This window comes from Mustela nivalis, assembly GCF_964662115.1.
Source record: "Mustela nivalis genome assembly, chromosome: 13".
In the NCBI taxonomy this organism is placed as follows: domain Eukaryota; kingdom Metazoa; phylum Chordata; class Mammalia; order Carnivora; family Mustelidae; genus Mustela; species Mustela nivalis.
Genome location: NC_139032.1, coordinates 15,921,270 through 15,938,337, shown reverse-complemented (window position 1 = coordinate 15,938,337; position 17,068 = coordinate 15,921,270).

The following is a 17,068-nucleotide window of genomic DNA, read 5'->3' as shown; positions in this document are numbered from 1 at the left end:
ACCTCATTTGGGGGCCAAAATCGTCTTACGTGCTCAGAATGCTTACACCCAGCAAACCCAAAGCCTGGATTAATTCCAAGTACTTCTTTAGACACAGCTAGAAACTTGCGGATAACGTTTCGTAGCGAACTCTTGAAAAACTTCGGAGAGGATAATCACCTTTCAATTCATTATCGGGAGATCAATAAAGAGAACTAGGAATAGCAGATAACACAAGCTGAGTAGAGTCTACCCTGCTGCTAAGTAAAGCTGCTTTCTCTTTTCATTGACCAACAGCATGGCTTGCACCCAACCAGTCACTGCTTGGGGCCAGAGTTAGAAAATATTCTCTTCCTAATTTATGTTCCATTGACTTTTTATGGTGGCAAGTATTGATCTCCCCTTATGCCATCAGATCAGATGCTGCAGCCCGATTTGGGGCCAGGATCAGGACTGTAGGTGACCAGCCTTTAATGGGCAGGAGAAATGGAGGTAGAAGATGATTTATTTTGCTTTTGTAGAGTCTTTTATTACAGACACAGATGTTGGGAGCCTTCCCAGCTAAAATCAGGCACAGAGTGGGGCAGGTGAGCTGCGCTGCCTTCCCAGAGTGCCACAACCATAAAACAAACTGCACATTCCAGGAATGACTCATTTGATTAGAGGAGCCAAAAACAGCACCGCAAGCAAAAGAAGAACAGAACAAGGATCATTTTTCAATAGGGTTCCTGATGGACTCTAGGCATGGACAAAGAAAGGGTGGCGGAATGATTGTCTGCTCATTATGTCAAATTGTATAGACTTGAAGATCATTAATATCTTTGCTCCAGAGCTGATAGCAACGGTGACTTGGCTTGGCTTAAGCCATATCCTTCTGTTACATATACTTCATTGTTTTCTCCAAGGATTTTCTAAAGAGACGGACTTCGTTGTTAGAACAGAACCACGTATGCCAAATCCCATACAATGCATTTTAAGACACAGACAACATAATTCTGTTGAGCTGGAAAGCTGTTGCATCAGATATGCTGGCTATAGGAAATATGTGGGCCACCTGAGCCCTAGAGATGGTGTAGTCAAGTTAACTCCTTGTGGTCTTTGGATTACTAGAGGGAACTCTCACTGCCTTGTTACATGTGGGATGTGGAAGCTAAGAAAGAGAATGTGACATTTTAGAAATTGTGCATTCCTGAAGAACAGGAACGATAAGGGGAAATTTAGGCTTCTTGGATTTTCATCTGGAACATGAGAGAAATACGGAACACACCAATAATATTGGGATAGGAAGATACAGGTCTTGAAAGCTTTAAATGATTCCCTGAGTGATTCTGACATGCAGCTAACGCTGACGATCATGACTCTAGGTCCATCCCTTCCCCGAATGTTCTGAATTGGACAGAGCAGTTGCTTCAAAGACCATGGTCATTAACAAGTCAAATATTTAAAAAGGAAGATTTTTAATTCCCTATAGAGAAAATAAATTCTTGGAGAGCAGGAACTCTTTTAGCTTTCCTTTGGATCATACCAGTACCTGGGTATGCAAATAATCGATCTTATAGACATATTTGATGAAATAAATCACTAGTCTTAGCCTCTGACTCAGGTCACTCTGGGACTTAAAAGGTCAACAAGATTTCCTCAATCCACCAGTCCCCATCACTGCCTTTACTAATATATGTATAAATGTCCAGGAGATTCATATCCCCAAAGTCACCTCTGGTGTTAATTTTATGCCCCTGCTGAATTTTTTATTTCCCCAACCCCAAAGCATCAACACACGTTAAGATCTTCAACAGGGAAGGATTTCCTTTTATATCACACGACCAACTAAAATCTCGTATTATCCTTCCCTGTTCCAATTCTTTCTGTTATCCCGACTCCAACCATTTCTTACTTTTTGCCACCCCAGGTAACCTACCTATCTCGTCTCAACAGCGCCTTCTCCCACTCCTCCCCCACCTCTCCCAACTCCCCCCCCCTCCGCTCCCACCTACTCTAAATTCCCAGGTCTTTCCACTCGTAGGACAGATCTGCTCTCAGGGCCCTACTGCTAAACAGCTTCAAGCCCAACTTTGGTCCTCCGATTCATGTGGTCAGTATCTGAATCCTTTTCAGCAGCACAGACGCACTGGGAGAGACCCTGAGAGGAGTTTTTAACAGTTTTCAAGTGGGAGCATTGCTGCCCCCTTGCGGGAAGAAACAGTAATGGAACTGCGGTTTTCCAGTATTACTCTTCCAGATGGTAAATACATGTAAAACACAGAAACTCAAAACTTGGTTGGAAATTCTAGTACTAGTCTACCTTTAATTCAGACCTTTACATGGATTTTTCTAAGATGCTCCTAAACTTGGAAACCAAAATCAAGTTAAAAATAAATAAATAAATAAATAAATAAAGGAAATAATGGTCATATGCTAATACTGGCTGTGTGGGAATTTTATTTTTTTAAGACTATTTATTTATTTGACAGACAGAGATCACAAGTAGGCAGAGAAGCAGGCTCCCTGCTAAGCAAAGAGCCTGATCCAGGGCTCGATCTCAGGACCCTGAGACCCTGACCTGAGCCGAAGGCAGAGGTTTAACCACAGAGCCACCCAGGCACCCCTGGTAATTTACTTTAAAACACACTGTATGGTGTCTAGAGGCATCAGCTTAATACTTGAAAAAGGATTATCAGGAATACCAACTTCCAGAGGATTTTAGGAAGAATTTCAAATATGATTCTCAAAATCAACAGCAGACAGTTTATTGGTGTTAAAAACTGTTAAATATCATTCTTCTCTGGTAAAATAAATGTAAATATAAGGAATTTAGGATACATCGCGGGCTAGAAAGAGGGTTAGGGCCTCAACAATCTTTCTGGAACCAAAAGAATAAAATCAGCAACCCCAGTATCCTAGTCTTAGGGACAATCTAGGGCTCTTGCATGTCCTCTATCCTTCCCACTTTACAGAGGACGATCATCTGACCCACATGGGGAGTGAGCAGGCAGCCACCACAGTGATGTCCTTTCAGAGAGCCTCTCATTTAGATGCTTCTAGAAATGCCAAAAATCAGAGACTTATGGACCTTTCTGTGCTTACAAAAACGGGGAGTGGGGCTATTTCAGTATCTCCTTGCTAACCAAAATGAGAAAGTTTAGCAGAATTTGGTTTAAGGCTATTTTCACTACAAAACATCACCTAGTAGAAATATTATAGGGGGAACATAAGGAATTTGGGGGAATTTTAGCCAAATGGGCCTGAATATTCCTGAATGGTCAAATTAGCTAAGATCAGTTCATTCTACAGAGCTGTCCTCTTTCTAAACAGAAAACAGAGGCAGCATTTTTCAGGACAGACTGGCTCTCAGTTTGAAGAATCCCTGACAGCCTTGGGGAGTATCAGACACTTGCCTAGGTCATGCAGCCAGTTGGGCTGGGGGGGTGCGGCTCAAAGCCCGTGTCCTTCTAAACCCCAACTTCCCAAAATTTCTAAGATCTTGAGCAATTTTTACCACTCATCAGGGGTTGTTTTGCATTGGTCTTGTCTGGAGAAGTACAGTGTTCTACATTATTGTAGCAGCATCTTTAAGCTATGATCTCAGCCTTTGGGTATGCACAAAAATCAGGTCAAGAGAGTTCCAAAAATTCAAGTTTTATTCACAAACTTTACTCCCCGTATTTCACTGTATTGGAAGTAGAACCTAGGAATCGCATTTGTTTTACTCCCACTTTCAGGGGACTTGGATGTAAATGGCTTGGAACTATCGCTGAATAAATACCTCCTAGAATGTTCACTTGGAAGAGTCATTCTGGTAGAGGAATCTAATGAGAAGGCTTTGGAACACCTGCTCCAGAAAAGAGGCTAAGTATTAATCTTCAGAGAATGAAGGGACCATTCAATGCATGAAGTCCTTAGAAGCACTAATTAAATCTGGGATATGTTATTTATTGAATATTGTATGTACCTACTTTCCTCCCAGTATCTATTTACTCTTAATATTATTGTTCTGATTAGGGTGTTGCTTTTCTAAATCCAAACATTAAAACCCATATATTCCTTCCTTCCTTCCTTAGTCATATGGTTAGGAGATTTTATACAAAGATTTTAAATCTAATTGTGATCTTCCTTTCAAGAAGCAGTTCTCATATATGAGCATATATAGAACTCAACAGGAAAAAGAGAGATGCTTCCGAATGCGATGCCTCCTCTATTAAGGCTACAAAAATAACTGGCATAAGGGAACCGTGAGTGCAATCCATGCCCCAGGACAGAAAGAACAAACTGCATAGAGGATCAAGCAGTACCAGTCCTGGGCCCAGAACACTGTATCCCATCCAAGGAGCCATTACATGACACCCGACAACAGGAGTGTCCTCTTGCATGAGAAGTACCAGAGATTACCCACAGAAAGGCAGATTCCGGGGCACCTGGGCGGCTCAGTGGGTTAAGGATCTGCCTTCAGCTCAGGTCATGATCCCAGGGTCCTACTGAGCACCACATGGGGCTCTGTTCAGTGGGGAACCTGCTTCTCCCTCTATCCCTCCCAACTCTGCTGCTTGTGCGCTCTGTCTCTCACTCTCAAATAAATAAATAAAATCTTTTTTAAAAAGAAAGAAATGTAGATTCCTGGGACACACCCCAGATCTATTCAATCAGAACCCCCAGAAAATAGGCCCCAAATATGTACTTTAACAAACATTGTTGGTGATTTTTATTGATACTAAAGCTGGACTACAACCCCCAAAGAAAATTTTTGCAGTTAGATTCATGCCATTCACAAAAATCTCACCTGAGTGCCTGCCATTGTACTTAGATGCCTTTTTTTTTTTTTTTTTTTTTTAAAGAATCTTGGTACGGCCAAATGACATTCAAGCAGCAAGACACAAGAGTAAAAAGATGGGATGCTGGGGAGAAATGTAGACATACTCCAGGAGGCTTAGAGTAAACAAGTGATTTCTATCTATGCTAAGGTGCTGTGGAAAAAGCATGGTTTTAAAAAGATAATTATGGTGTCAGAAAGTTGCCAAATGGGTTTCATTTTATGTATTTTCATAATGTATAGGTTTAAGGGTATAAATGGTGTCATTAAAGTACAGATTCAGGGCACCTGGGTGGCTCAGTTGGTTAAGCAACTGCCTTCGGCTCAGATCATAATCCCAGAGTCCAGAATCGAGTCCCACATCGGGCTTCCAGCTCCATGGGAAGTCTGCTTCTTCCTCTGACCTTCTACTGGCTCGTGCTCTCTCTCTCTCTTTCTCAAATAAATAAATAAAATCTTTAAAAAATAAAATAAAATACAGATTTAGAACAAGCAAAAGGAGTCAATGTGCTGTCTGATGTGCGGATTCTAACCACAGACTATTTAACAGGAACACAATTGCTAATCACCACGTATAGAAAACCGGAAGGATAAATGCTCTGCTCTGCTGAGGGCCACGAACCAGAGCACAGAAATCCTCTTTCGAACCAGGCAAGATTTCCCATGAGGGAGGAGTTTGCAAAGCATAATTTAAGCTGCTAGGACTGGAAAGAGAGTGTAGTGATCAGAGTGGAGAGGGCGGGAACAGGAATCACAGGCTGGGCTCTCCAGATGAGTTCTCCCGTGTGTATCAGAAGCAGTAGCATAATCAACAACAGCACAGATCATGAAAGCCTGCAGAATGCTCTAATTGAAAGGGAATTCTTTTTTAAGATTTTATTTATTTATTTATTTGAGAGAGAGAGAGAGAAAGAGAGAGAGAGTACAAGCCGGGGGAGGTGGGAAAGGGCAGAGGGAGAAGCACACTCCATGCTGCACAGGGGAGCCCAATGTGGGACTCGATCCCAGGATCCCAGGATCATGACCTGAGCTGAAGGCAGCCACTTAACCCACTGAGCCACGCAGGTGTCCCTAAAAGCAAACTTAGATCATCAGGTTGAATGATCTAATTTTGTACGTGAGACGCCAAGGCAAATAATTTAGCCTCCCTGGGCTTTGACGTCATACCAGCTTATCTGTGCCAAGGCAAGATGGCGGCCCACACAAGGCTTCTCACTCAGTGACCTTTCTTCTACACGAGTTCCCAAAATGGGGCTGCTCTGCTAAGTCATGACAGACAATAGAATTTTATGTAACATCGGCCTCAGAATCTTAAAATCGGATTATATAAATTATTCTCAATGTAAGCCTCTATTTATTGAATAACTCCTATGTGTGAAATATTTGTTAGATGTTGGAATTAATCCTTTCCTCTAAAAAAATAAAACCTAGCAAAGAGATTTCACAGGAGCATGGTTATCCTGGGGTGTCAGTTCCATTTTGTACGTGTCAAATGGTTATTGTGCTTAAGGTGGTAACAGATTTTGATACCAGTGTACTTGCACTTTGTGCCTGTTGTCTACCGAGATTTTCATGAGAACTGGAAATACATTTCTCAAGGATCTCCCTTAGCAACAACGCTAAAGATTTAACAAAAGGCACATGTTAAGATTGGGTGGCTCTACCAGCCATTACCGCTACTACAGAATAAAGACAGCTCAGGGACAGAGGAGGCAAACGTTTACCCAGGTGTCTTTTCAGAGAGGAAAGGGGGTCCGTTTTCACTCCAGAAAATTCTTCTATAAACTCTACCCAACAGGGTAATAGTTTTCAAGCTGTATAGAGCCTAAGACTACCCAGAAAGGTGCTTCTGAATAGATATTGGGGGTTCGGGGGCAAGGACCTACAGACATGGGGTGTGGGAAAAGCAAAGCCTGAATCAACTGCAATAGTTCCTTTTGGTAACTCGTAAACTGGGGTACCATATAAGCTTTCGTTCTTGCCCCCCCCACTACCACCACCAATCTCTACTGCTGCTAAAAACAGCTGAAAACCTCACACTAAGTCACCACATACATCCAAAATTCTAACTTCATAGACTGGCATATAAAACACTTTGCAACAACCGAAAACCTTGGTTTAGGACTAGATTTATTTCAAAGATACTGGCCTTCCTTCTTGGTATATGAATGCGTCTTAGAGGAGAAGAATTTCTAGAACTCTTTCAAGGAGATCAAAACAAAAGAAACATTTTTATAATTGGTTTCCATGGGGTATATACTTAAACGTGAAAGCCCTTGATAGCTCTCAGGCATCTTTTATTTCTCTTCTTAAAAAACTCAATAATTTCCTGAGTCCTGGTCTCTTGAAACCTCTCTTAATTATACCCTCCCTAGTAAGTTTTCTACACAATGGTAATCACAGATGTCTATAATCCTCGTCTAGTGAAAACGTCAAAGGAAACTCTGCGTGATCTCTATTAGCACCACATAATTAAAGGTCCTGATATATTCTGGGAGGGTCTCTGTGGGGATTTTAAGCAAGGCCTCTTTGGACACGCAGCTAGCTGAATAGATTGGGCCTTGCTCAAACTGAACACAACTTCATCACCGTTGAATGGATTAGCGGAACAATAATCAGCAATAAAATGCTACGGGGATCTGAGAAGTTAAATACATGGTAATAGTCATCCCAGTAAAACTGTTCTGGCAACGACTAATGAATCACCCCTCGACTTAATCGTGTCTCCGTCATGCTAGGAGAGCAACAGAAATGGAGCCAAGCCACATAGGAGAAGCTACTTGAAGTCTTTGTGAACCGGTTCCTTCTTGGGTTGTTAGACAAGCTCGGCCCGCAAAGATTTACGCATGTTTGCCAAGTGCGGGGCATGAGAGAGGCGAGGGCCCCTCTCTGGGCTATTCTCGAAATGGTAAGAGGCTGTATTTCTCTGCCTTGCTTCTGTCCGTTCCCCCCACTGCAGAGCCCAGATTTTAGATCGTTCTGGGGTCACTGAGGTCAAGAAAGGGACGGAGCTCAGCTCCCCAGCTCTGCTGACCCCTTGGACGTAAAGAAACTTCACAGAAAGCATCCTCTCCTGCCACGGCCCCATCACAAAGGTCTTGCTTAAACTTCAAGAATCCAGGAAGGAAATGCTTTTAACAACCAAATTGGGAAGGCAGGAGAGAAAAAGAAGGTATTTTTCGATCACTGCCTTAATAAAAACGGAAACACAAACAAACTGTGAGCATCAGCTGTGTCGAGATGATGTGTTGGGTACAAAATTCATAAAAAGAAAAAAAAGAGTGACCAAGGTTCCTGCCAGAGAGAATTTAACCATCTGAGTGGGGAGAAAAAAGTACTAAAAAAATATGACATTGCCTTGAAGAGGCAACAAAGCACTTCAGAAAAAGAGGAAAAACAATGCTTAACCCGGCCGCAGAAAAGAGCAGGGATTCACGCTGAGGGGACACGAGGTACGGAGGGGAGGCTGGCCCCCACCCCCATTTGTATAACGAGCAGGTAGAGAGGCAGAGGAAGCTTCTCTGGATTTTCCCCCTCTGGGTGTGGCTTCGTATTTTTTCCAAAACACCGTCTAACTGGGAATCCTAAGCCTCACAAGATCACATTTCCATTTTTTTATTTTTTCCAGATCCAGGGAAATGAGGACTGACAGGGGCGTTTTCAGTCTCCTTTACAAATGGTAGAAAAGCCACTTTGAGAAGGCTGAGTGCTGGAGAAGGTCAGACTCTTACCGGAGAGTCAGAATCAAAGCATAGAGCCTCTTATCTCCAAAGATCCATCCTGACCCTCTGTTACCTCTTACTCCCCCAGCTAAGAGGGTTTTGGTTTTGGTTTGGTTTTCATTTATTCCACGATGGCAGCATGAGGATTTTTGCTGAAACCCCAAGCATGTGTCCCTCAAGGGCCCAGGAGGCCCGTGTGGACAAGGGCGAACTCCCACGTCATCCCCAAACACCCGCCCCTCCGCGTACGACTTGCTGTCTTACCTGTGATTTCCTGACTTGGGAACACGGACCGCAGAGACCTTTCATTCCCAAGCTTAAATGAAGGAGCCCCAGAGCGATGAGCAGAAGGACGATGTGGCCACCTGCTGATGAAACACTGCGTCACTTCTCTCTGGTCACATACTGGGGCGCAGCAAAGGCATCTTTACGTGCTGGGAGAGAGCACAAGAACATTCCCATGCAAGCCCTGTGTGAGGGAGATGCCTAGCATCTAGTAGCCTTCAACAATTCCTGAGGGCACCTGGGCACTTCTGTAAACAACCAATGCCCTAGCCCCACCTCTGACCAATTAAAAGAGAACATCTGAAAGATGGCACCAAGGTGTCGTCATTGTCTACAGCTTTCCAGATTGTTCTAATTGGGCTGCCATGAGCAGCAATCCCATGGATCCTTAACATGGAACAAGACTTGTTGACTTCAGCTGCAAATGATCTCTTCCTGGCTTTCATTTCGGTGATGCTAATACATTGGGGGGGGGGGCTGTTAGAAACTAATAAGAAAGGAGCGTAGAGAATCCAAGTCCCAGGACCCTCTTAGATGCTGATGGTGGTTTTTGAAGTGAACACGCCTCTCTCGTTGTTAGGAGCCCCCAAGACCTAACCTTGGCAGTGTTCGTACCACAGAGCACGCCCAAGTTTGGAAGTCGAGACTTCCGGAACAAAGGAGAAGGTGACAGAACACAAATCCCATCAAAAGATACTCCTTCCTTGATTCTCCTTTAATTCTGTTTGCAGAGATTCTGATTTGATTGTGTTGGGATGGGGCTTCGGGCATTCCTCCTTTTTCCCAGACTCCCATGGTGATTTTAATGTGTGCCAGGGAGGAGAAGCCCCAGGCCAGGGGTCTCCAATGTTGCTGCCTAAGAGAATCACCTGGGGAGATTTCGAAACTCCTGATTCCCCCAGGCCACACTTAAACTGACTAAGGCTGAACCTCGGGGCGTGGGACCCACGCAGCAGCATTGTTCAATGCCCACTGGGCAAGTCTAAGTTGAAACCAGTGCTTAAAATTCAGCTACCGAAGAAGAAACCCCGAAGGGGAGATAACTAGATTCTAGGCTCTGCTTGGCCACAAATTTGCATGTGACCTTGGATTTACCTCTTTGCTGTTTTGTGTCTGGGTTTTCCAGCTTTAAGGCACAATTCTCAGTGCATCTGAAAAGGCTTTCCTGAGCAAATCCCCTCCTGCCACGGGTGTTGGCTCTCGAGCTCTGACTGTATCTCTAGCCCTCTTTGCTGCTGAAAGATGGTCAGCTGCATCCAGAATGGAACAATCTGCAGCATTGTCCCCAAAGAAGGACGGTATGAGGCTTCTCGGCTCTTCCCTACACTCTAGTCAGACCGAAGGTGTAATGCAACCGCACTCGAGTAGAACACCTGTAACTAATCAGTGTGGGCGAGAGTCACAGTCGGCCTGCAGACTGAGATGGCGGGGCTGTCACACAGCCAGAAAGAGCTGTTCTTGGTTGAGCTGTAGCTTTACTTCTGTCCCTGGAGCCCGGTGCGTCAGGCACATGGTCCCCGTTAATCTAGACCTACAACACTGGCTGTGAGTCACTGGGAGGAAGGGTCCTCCGGACTTGAAACTCTCTGCCGAGTTGCTTATTTCTAATTTCAGTACACAGGCAACACCATTCAAATGAAAGCCTGAAAGAGATTCATTAGCAACTGAAGAATCTCACCCCTTCTTGATAACCCACATTGGCAACACCATGACACAGGCATTACTGAGGTGGTCAAAAGAACAGGATTCGAGCCACCACTCTTCCGGGGACTGGCTGTATGACTCTGGGTAAATGATTCTCGGCTACTGAAGCTCTCTCTCTCCCCCCCCTCCCTAAAGTAGAGATCAGACAGGCTACTTCTCCGAAGGGCAAGCACTGAATGAAGCAATGTAGGGGTGAGCATTTTGTAAAACGTTGGTTCTCTACCTTCTTCCCCTTGGACTCCGTCTCTACAACACTTAAAAACTCATTTTTTTAAAGATGAAAATTACTCCCTGCTGTGATAGAATTTCTCCCATAGATGGGGCCTGGGAGATACCCCAGACTCCCAAGTTGCTGTCATCTAACCCATACAAAGGAAGCAGAGTGCATGGAGATGTGAGCAATTAACTCAGGACTTAGGAGAAGGCACTAATGCAATTAACAAGAAAACAATCACCATCCTCATTGCCAATTCTGTCTGGGTGTTAGACGTTATCACCAGGGAAAGTGAAACCATGCACCCAGGCAGAATTTAAATACAAGATAGAAACAGAAAGGTCCTGGTAGTCAAAAAAAAAAAAAAGATGAGACTATTCTGTGAAGCGAAGGCGACAGTACGATAGCAAAGTATTGTCCAGTAAGAAATAGAACCGTCTTTATCTGCAGAACAAGGAGAGGCACAGCCTGCTGCTGCTGCTTTGTTCCAGTTCTTCCAAGACCAGGGAGCGCAAACACATTCAGCCGTTGAATGAATTCAGCTGCAGGTCTATAAGCCCCCAGATTTACAGGGGAGGAATCTACACATTACAAAAGAGGCCTATTTCTACCTGGTAGACGCAGGTCATTGGAGAACGATGCAGGGGATAAGGAGGAAGACAAGGGTAGCAGTCAGGGAGCTTTCTCCCCAATTACAGATGAAGAAACTGAGATTTGAAGGTTCATCCTACACAAGCCAGGACTTCTCACCCCAGACTCAGCGCTCCTCTCAGCACCACAAAGATGCTGCAGAAGATGTATTTTCAAGTGAATAAAAATACGTGCGCCATTCCTCTGAGAGCCAGACTACCGTCAACCTCAATACGGTCCAAAAATAGAAGTCCTAATAGTAATCGTGAATCCTGTGCTGAGTACATCCTACATCCCAGGCTCTTCTTAAAATAACAGTCATAGATTGACTCACTGAGCTCCCAGAAGCCCTCGGAGTGGATGCTACTATTTCCCCCATTTTACAGATGAGGAAAAAGATGCACTGAGTTGCCTACTTAGCTACCTGGGAACACACAGCGAAGCTCTCACCTTCAGAGCCATGATTCAAACCCAGGCCATTGGCTCCGGCTCCCACGTGCGCAACCACTCCTCGATAACTGCTATTTGATAATGTATGAGAACCAAAGACTCTGAGCATTAGCAATAACCACCCTAAAACCCTGTTCAACATCCACATCATGATTTCTTAAGCTTCACTTGGACCCTCACTGATCCTTATTTAACAGCTCATTTCCTTACAGCTTTAGGAAACACAAGACCAGCAAAAGTTGGCACCTGCCTACAGCTCTGCCTTTGTCTCACCATGCTCCAGTCTCACAAGCTTCTCCCTAGTGCTCACCTCAGGGCCTTTGCACCTGCCATTGCCTTTACCTAGAATGCTCTTCCCACCATTCTATGCCCAACAACCTCCTACTCACCTTTCAGCCCTCAGTTCAAATGTCAACTTCTCACAGCACCTGGGTCACTCAGTTGGTTGAGCATCCGACTCTTGATTTTAGCTCGGGTCATGATCTCATGGGTCCTGGGATCAGGTCCCGAGTTCAGCTCTGTGCTCAGTGGAGGTTTTTTAAGGATTTCTCTCCCTCTGCCCCTCGTCTCTTTCTCTCTCTCTCTCTCTCAAGTAAATAATTTAAAAATAAATAAATAAACAAATGTCACTTTCCCCAAAAGGTTTACCATAGCATTTTTCTATCAAAACACTTACTACAATTAGTAATTATTGATTCATTTGTGCGATTACTGGCTTAACAAGGACGATTCTGCTCAGCCCTGTGCTAACTATGCCTGATAGCTTTCTTCAGAACACAACAGATGTAGAGGACACATTTGCTGGAAATATTGTTTCATTAATGGCATTCTTTCACACACAGGCACACTTGAGAGATGTTGGGAGTTCAGTTCCAGACCACCGCAATAAAGCAAATATCACAATAAAGTGAGTCAAATGAATTTACTGGTTTCCCAGCGCATTGTAAAACTTCTGCTTACACTAACCCTGCAGCCTATTAAGCGTGCAACAGTTTTATGTCTTTTTAAAATGTGCACATGCCTTAATTTAAAGAGTACTTTGTTGCTAAAAGAATTAAAAATAAAACAAGTAAAAAATAGCTGATTGCTAAAATCTGCCAACCATCATCTGAGTTTTCAGCAAGTCTTCATCTTTTTGCTGGTAGAGGGTCTTGCCTTGAGATTGATGGCTGCTGACTGATTAGGAGGTGGCTGTGGAAATTTCTTTTTTTTTCAGAGTGAGAGTGTGAGCAGGGAGGGAGTGGCGGAGGGGAAGGGAGAGAGAGAAGGTTAAGCAGGCTCCACGCTCAGCAGGAGAGCCTGATGAGGGCCTGGATATAATGACCCTAAGCCCATGACCTGAGCTGAAATCAAAGAGACACATGCTCATCTGACCGAGCCACCTGGGGAAATTTCTGAATAGAATATAACAGTGAGTAACAGTGTTTTATGATGGCAGACTGTAGCTACTCTTACGTGAGCACTGCATAACCTATAAACTTGCCCAGGCCCTGTGTTGTACAATGTAACATTGTCTCAACTGTCTCCAACTTCAAAAATTAAAAAAGAGAAAGAAAAGAAAGAAGGGTGATGGATCAGGGGATGGAGTGTGGGGGTGGGGAGGGGGAGGGGGAGAAATGGGGAGATGTTTGTCAAAGGGTACAAATTTTTGTTATAAGACAAATAGTCTTCAGAGACTATGGTCTGTAGTCTCAGAAGAGTCAGTCACATGGTGACTGTAGTTAATAATGTATCATAGGAGCGCCTGGGTGGCTCAGTAGGTTAAGCATCTGCCTTCTGCTTGGGTCATGATCCCAGGGTCCTGCAACTGAACCCCTCTCCCTCTGCTACTCCCCCCTGTTTATGCTCTCTTGCTCTGTCAATAAAATCTTTTGAAAATAATAATAATAACAATGTATTATATACTTGATGTTTTCTAAGAGAGTAGATCTTAAATATTCTCTCATACAGGAAAAAATGGTAACTATCTGAGATTATAAATGTGTGATATAGTTTGATTGTGATAATTACCTCGCAATGTACATTATATCAAAACATTATCCACAACATGTGTGTACATTTATACATATATGTTTATAAAGTTTTATTAACTACACCTCAATAAAGCTGGGGGTAAAAAAAAATTTTTTTAAACTAAGGTAACAGTCAAGTTTGCCACATCAACTGACTCTTCCTTTCATGAACAATATCTCTGTAGTGAACAATATTACCTACGATAGAACTTCTTCCAAAATTAGAGTCGATCTTCTCAAACCCTGCCCCTGCTTTATCAAATACATTTATATAATATTCTAAATATGTAATATTCTAAATATTTTAAATCCTCTGTTGTCAGTCAACAATTTTCACAGCATCTTTACCATCTCAAAATACCACTTTCGGGACACCTGGGGGGCTCAGTCAGTTAAGCCTCTGCCTTCGGCTCAGGTCATGATCCCAGGGTCCTGAAATCGAGCCCCGCATCAGGCTCCTTGTCCAGCAGGGAGCCTGCTCGTCTCTCTGCCTCTGCCTGCCTCTCTGCTTGCTTATGCTCTCTCTCTGACAAATAAATAAATAAAATCTTTAGGAAAAAAAAAAAAAAGAAAGAAATTGTAATCAAAAAGGAAAAAAATTGAAAAGAAAAAAAGAAACCACTTTCTTCGCTCTTCCATAGGAAGCAACTCCTCATCCATTAAAATCTTAGTAGGAGATTGTGACAATTCAGTCACATCTTCAGGCTCCATTTCTACGTCTGGTTTTCATGCTATTTCCACAAACCTTCAATTTGTAAAGGACACAGTATTTGTGAAGCACAATAAAGGGAAGCATAATAAAACAAAGTATGCCTGTAATTTTTATAACTCTAGCAGGTGGGGATGCAAAGATGCATTAAACTCATTTTATAGACGACAGTTTTTAGGACCAGAGAAGTTTAGGGTGATTTCCATAATCATCCAAATGCTGCCTCCATCCGCTTCATGAGAAGAGTTAAAAATGAAGCTGTCCTTTATTTTCAACCACAAATAAACTGCATGCTCACAGGGTCAGACAAGGATGCTGTCAAAACCAGCTCTGGGCCCGTTCACCTTTCTCATCTACCCAGCATTAGAGAAATGTACCGCTGCTGTCTGAGAGCCATTACAAGTCCACAGTGTTCTAGGCACCGTACAGAGCAAACAGTGGGTTCCAAACATGACCTAACAACACAAAAAGTCAAAACCAAGCGATTCTGAGTTGTCCTTAGAGGTTAGCCCAAAAGCCTGGAAGAGAGTTATTCAGCATTTGTTTGGAGTCAACAGAAACAGTAACCAAGATCCATGCGACCTTCACCAGGTCATCAGCCCTCTTGGGCCCTTGGATTCGTCCTGTGAAAAATGAGAAACATGGACCCGGTGATCACCAAGGTCTCTGCTTCTCTGAATGCATGCATCTCCTCAACACACTTGTAGATCTGACTGCTCACAATTTGGCAGAACAATGTCGTGACTTACTAATTATAATCTTCTTATATTTTCCTCTTTCCTATTTAAGAGGGTAGAAGTTAATGCATCCACTCTTCAGAGGAAGCCCAGGGCAGGCTAGAAATCAGAAGTAGCCTATGTGCAATTTCTTCCCTAGCTTTTATTTTCAAAACAACCAAGACTATAGGAGAAAAGAATTCAAAAGATGAAAGTTGAGGAGAAAGAGGTCTGCAAATACAGGAAGCAGATGACTTGTAGACTATTCCCTGGAAATGCCCAGAAGGGGATGGATGCCAAGAAAGAAACTCACAGGACATGATTAAAGCTAATCTTCTAGACTTGGGGTTCCCAGAATTGCCAAAGCTCATCAGGAACCAAGTACAACCTGAAAGCCCCAGGAAAGCTGCACCTCGAGGGACCATGTGGTCTGGAACAATGGCGTTCTCACAGGTAACCACCGTGTACAAGGACAGGTGACCAAACAAGGTTTTCCAGAATGTTTACTCTTGCCTAACATTGCAGAAATGTGATGGGGGTAGGGGTTGTATTTTCCTAACTTTTTAAAAATTCTTTTAAAAAGAGTGTCATCTTTTAGGGAACTTCTGAACATTTTGGAAGACCTCTAAAGCTATCCTGTTTGGAAGACCTACAGGAATGTATCCTTTATTTACATCAATGTAAGGTAATAATCCAGTCATTGCTTTTAGAGGAAAATGGAAGGCCACAGGACATCTGAATGCAAAAAAGTACTGAGTGAGATGTCATTTGCTGAGTCTAATCATGAAAACTAAGGGTTGGTTTAACTGAACTATGCCCTTAAGGAGGGAAAAGGAAAAGATGTCCCAGGAGAGATGATGATTATTATATATGAGGTCCTCCGTGTTCCTCCCCTCCCCTGTAGGAGACATACATACAATCATATTGGGGGATTTAAGGAAGAATGGCCCACACTTTGAAAACTGTGCTGTGGACTACTGTGATGCCCAGGCACAACCAGAAAATGTACACTGGACCATGATTTGAAGCAGTTAAGAAAGATAGCTATATTTGCATTTGGAGCAAATTGGAAGAAAAAGGATAATCCTGGACATAAAAAAGCAGATGCTGGAATTATTTTTGATCTAGATCCTGAGGAATGACTGCATGACCAGAGTTACAGTACATAGGTCCTCAACCACCATGATGATTTCTGCCAAGGGCCCAGTCTTGTTCATACCCTGGATCATCTGATCTTGGAGGTAACACTACTTACCAGCAGAAGCAAAACTAGCAGCAAAAATACTGGACTCTTCAGCAGCCTAAACTTTTAATGATGGTACCCATTCCTGAACCCTTTGGACTTAATAAATAAACCAAGGGGTCCCAGGAAATAGCAAAGAGAACTTCTGAATAAAAATGAACTTTTCTGGGGCATCTGGGTGGCACAGTATGTTAAGCCTCTGAATTTGGATTTTGATTCAGGTCATGATCTCAGGGTCGTGAGATCGAGCCCCACGTCAGACTCTGTGCTCAGTATGGAGTCTACCAAAGATTCGCTCTCCCTCTGCCTCTCCCCCAATCGCACTCACTCTTAATCTCTCTTCCAAAAAAACAAATAAATGTTTTTTAAAAATGAACTTTTCCATGTTAGGATGGGATACAAAGCCAAATTCACTTGGATATTAAATACGTTGTGATCTTATTATACCCCGAGCTAATGAGATAGATATATAGCAGTATGTTTTATATTGATGCTGTTAAGTAGGTTGGGGAGAAGGGGGTATTTTTTTTTAAAAGATTTTATGTATTTATTTGAGGGAGAATGAGTGAGAGAGAGCATGAGAAGGAGAAGGTCAGAGGG